General features: G+C 46.4%; 1 long non-coding RNA gene across 1 annotated transcript; it reads right to left on the bottom strand.

The window, feature by feature from the left end:
• Positions 1-748: 748 nt before the first annotated feature.
• LOC129146045 (uncharacterized) lies at positions 749-2,601 on the bottom strand. The gene is made up of 3 exons (XR_008552358.1): positions 2,436-2,601; positions 2,223-2,287; positions 749-1,065 (listed from the first exon to the last, which is right to left on the bottom strand). It is a non-coding gene; the product is annotated as an uncharacterized LOC129146045 (long non-coding RNA).
• Between the last annotated feature and the right edge of the window lie 1,565 nt (positions 2,602-4,166).

Here is a 4,166-nt window from a genome sequence, read left to right as displayed (position 1 = left end):
CGCGGGCTCCCGGGCCCTGCCCGTCCCTCCCGCGGACACACGTGGCAGGTGCATTCAAAGACTTGGTGGCCCTGAGTTTTCTCTGCAAAGTAACGAACACGCAAGCGTATCGCGCTCCATGCAGGCGTCAATGAAATGAACCTTCTCTGGGGTCCTCCTGGCAATTTGAAGGGATCTGGTATTGAATAGACTTTCTGCGCAGGGACTTCCCTCAGCAAAGTCAACACGTGATCATCCCTCAAACAACTGTCTTTCACCGTTAAATTTTTTCTCTAACCTGTGTGTTCACATAACAATCACCTAGAGCAAAAAGCACCTTCCCCTTGACAAATGTATCAAATATCTTAAAGTTACAGTGAAATGTAAAAATTCACTATGTCTGCTCCATTTACCTTTCAATGAGTATCAACATTTGTTTTCCCATTGCTCTTTCTTACTTTGAGAGATACAAATATTTCTCTGTAGAACTTTTTTTTTTTTTTTAAAGATTTATTTATTTATTTATTTATACAAGCACTGGGTACAGTCAGAAGTGCGGGAGGGTGAGAGAATTCACCAGAGACAGAGCAGGGAGCAGAAAAGACAGACAGACAAAGTACACTGCTGAGGGGAGCAGCGGGTGCGGCAGGAGAGGTCTGCATGCCATGTGGGATCCTCGCCAGCGGCCGGGGATTGAACCAGCCCTGCAGAGGCTGCAGGCAGCTTCGCAGCCCAGCGCTCAACCACTGCGCCACCAGGGGAGATCCTGATAATGGGAATTTTAAAGCAAATTTAAGTATTTGATTACCCATGTGTTAGAAGTACGGATGCATTCATACATACAAGTAAATGCATTCTGGTTCAACAACTGATTTAATGTTTAATGGGATAGAGACTTTAACAAAAAGCTCCATTTCAAACTGTCTTCTTCAGAAAAAAAGCATTTAGATGTCTCCAAGCCTCCCAGAGTTTCCCACAGGCACCAAGCATGTCATCTAGAAGTCCAGTTCTGGGTTAAGTGGAAGCCTATCTATGTCCATCAGCAAACTCAGTGGCAACCTCCCAGTTCCAGCCATCCTTTGTGACCTGCATTTAAAGAGAATAGCAAATAAAGTTCATATGCATAGTTAACTATTTAGGATGCTATTTTGTTAGCAAGATTCCCTATATGGTATTGTATATACTTAGATTTTATAATGTTCAGGTGGAAACCTTAAAGAAATCTTGTTTTATATTTTTTAAAGATTTATTTATTTATGCATACAAGAGCTGGGGTACAGAGCTGGTGTTGGGGCTGAGAGGATTCACCAGAGACAGAGTGGGGAGCAGAACAGGCAGATTGAATGTGATACACTGCTGAGGGGAGCAGCGAGCAAGACAAGAGAGGTCTGCTGCACCATGTGGGTTGCTCCCTGGCTGGCCAGGGATTGAACTTGTGCTGCAGAGGCTGCAGATAGCTTCACAGTGCCGTGCTTAACCCCTTTTGCCACCAGGGAGACCCTTGTTTTACCTTTTTTTTTTTTTTAAGATTTATTTATTCATGCATACAAGAATTGGGGTACAGGCCAGATGTGCGGGATGGTGAGAGGATTCACCAGAGACAGAGCGGGGAACAGAACAGGCTGACTGACTGAAACACTGCTGAGGGGAGCAGTGGGCGAGATAGTAGAGGTCTGCTGTGCCATGCGCCATGTGGGATTCTCACCAGCCGGCCGGGATCGAACCGGCACTACAGAGGCTGCAGACAGCTTCACAGCACTGCACTCAACTGCCTGCGCCATCCAGGGAGGCCCCTGTTTTATCTTTTGAAGAAGTAAAATGTGAACTTTTTGCCATTGGATGACTGGAATACTGTAGTTTGTGGTACCCAGGCCAGTGTCCTTGATTTTAACATAGCATCACATTGATATATTTATTCAGACTCAACAGAGGACATTGTTTCTATTAAAAATAAGTAGTAAATAATGGAAAAGTAAGATATTAGAAGCACTACAAGTGCCTCTTAATAGTATGTGTAAATATGTTGATGGGGATACAAACTTCACATATTTAGGGAACTGCAAACACAGATTCCACCTCACAAATGCACTGCTAGAAATTAAGATCAATCTATGGCAAAGGTATACCACTGGATATGTAAGAGGACAGTCACTGGATTATTTGTCTTGAGGTAGGAATGTGGGTTAAAACCATCAAATGTCAATGAATGGGTGTCAGTTTATGACATTCATGCAATACATTACCCTGGAAATGTTCGCTCATTTCCCAGCTGGATGCTGTTGATTGGCTTGGTCCAATCCTCTTCTGCCTAAATAATTGAAAAAAACAGGATCAAATTCCATTGGGTGATAAATCCTTTAGAGGTTTTTAGTATTGATTTTAGAACTAAACCTACTGGGGGTGGGATGGGGAGACACACACACCAGCATTCACTCCATTTCAGATAAAACCCTGACCTTTCATAGCCTTTTCTGGATGACTTGGAAGGAAGACATTTCGAAAGAACATTCAGTTCTTGGCAGTCTGTGTAGAAGAATCAATGATTTTGAGGACCCTGAGGAGCATTGCTGGTTTAGTAAAGGCATAATAACAAGTCAACAATCAAGCAAAATCTTTCTCCTCTGAACCATCACATTCTATGGTTTCTGAATATGGGGCAGGGCGGGTGGGAAAGACTTTGCTGGCTCCCTGGAAATGCGGCCTCCGGTGTCTCCATGTCAACATTTATGCCCTATTTGGAACCCAGGCCATTACTGCAGGATGTCCTAACATCCTGAGCTACCACTAACTACCTGGGTGAACTATTTTCCAACTTAGAATTTCAGTTTTTAAAGTGGGTCAAATCCAGGGGGACTTGTTACTATTCATATTAAGTCAGTGAAAATACCACTCAGATTAAAGAGTGTCATTGTGTCCTCTTATTATGTCAGCCCGGTGGCCTGCCAGCAAGGGGATAGGGTGGCCCTCGTAGGAAAGAGCCTAAGATATAGAAGTGAGGTCCTGGGTTTGGCCACCTCTGGCCCTGCAGTCTCTGGAGTGGCTGGTTCTTTACCACCTCTGCTGCCCTCCCGGCCCTTCACTAGCTCTGCTTTTCCACCATCAGCTGGGTGGATGCACCTATAACACAGGGTGATGTTGGCACTCAGTGCGATCATAATCCAGAATTTGGTAAATTTTAAAAAGATGTGCATTATTTTTGCACTGTCCACATTGCATTCCTTTTTGTTGAATCCCACCTGTTTTGAGAACAAAGCTAGAGTGGAAGCAGCTGTTCAGCCATTTACCTTGAAAAGCCATCTCTCCTCCACCCCTACTCCCTTCTCCAGGCTGCTGGCTCTTACCATCAATCTTCCTCCTCTGGACCCCAAGACCTCTGACACCTCAAGGAATCCTGGGGAGCCACCAGCTTCCTGACCTCAAGGAGGGCCTGTTTCCGCTCTGTGCCACTGTTGGGGGGAAAACAACAACAAAACTCAGTTGCTCACTTCCCTGGGGCTCTCTTGTTCCTGGAGGGCACCAAGCTGCTCTGTGAGCTCACCAGGTATTTGGAATGGATGCTTGGGACAGTTTGGAGAAGCTATTCCCTCCTTGTGGCTGGTGCAGAAAACACGGACACTTTGTGCATCCTGTGCTCCCTGGACTTCTGTGCTCCCTGGACATCTGAGCCCCAGGTCTGTGTGCCTCATGCTGCTGCCTGGCCCCCCTGTCAGTACATAGCCCCTGACCCATCTCCAGAACCTCACCCCTCTCCTGTGCACCACGGTCACTGGGCGGCTGCCCGTTGGAGGAGGGCTTATGGATAGTCTCAGTACTTAGTTGAGTGACTTTGGTTACTGCCATGCTGTTTACAGAGTGGTGCACAGGAGCAACAGATTCTTAAGACAAAGTTCAGTATCTGCCTAGCTGTGGCCCTCCTGCCTTGGCCGTGACCACAGGGAGAGGCTGGAGTCTTATCAGGTTCTGGAGCATGGAAGGAATTTTCCTGTGGTGCTATTGCATTGCTGTGGAAGCGGAGGTGCCAACCCCGTCCTGGGGGAGGTCTTCGGGTTGTGCTGGGGGATTGAGGGGCTGGACTGGAGGTCGTATTCCTTTGTTCTTGGTTGGCTATGAGGCTGGCCAATGCCAAAATTTGATTTCCTTCCTTCTGGCCTGACTCCTGGGGCTGAAGCAAACCAGAAACTATAGGA

The sequence above is a fragment of the Talpa occidentalis genome, unplaced genomic scaffold (genome assembly GCF_014898055.3).
Source record: "Talpa occidentalis isolate TD23 unplaced genomic scaffold, MPIMG_talOcc4v2.1 talOcc4.160, whole genome shotgun sequence".
Lineage (NCBI taxonomy): Eukaryota > Metazoa > Chordata > Mammalia > Eulipotyphla > Talpidae > Talpa > Talpa occidentalis.
This window is presented reverse-complemented; position numbering and strand designations above follow the sequence as displayed.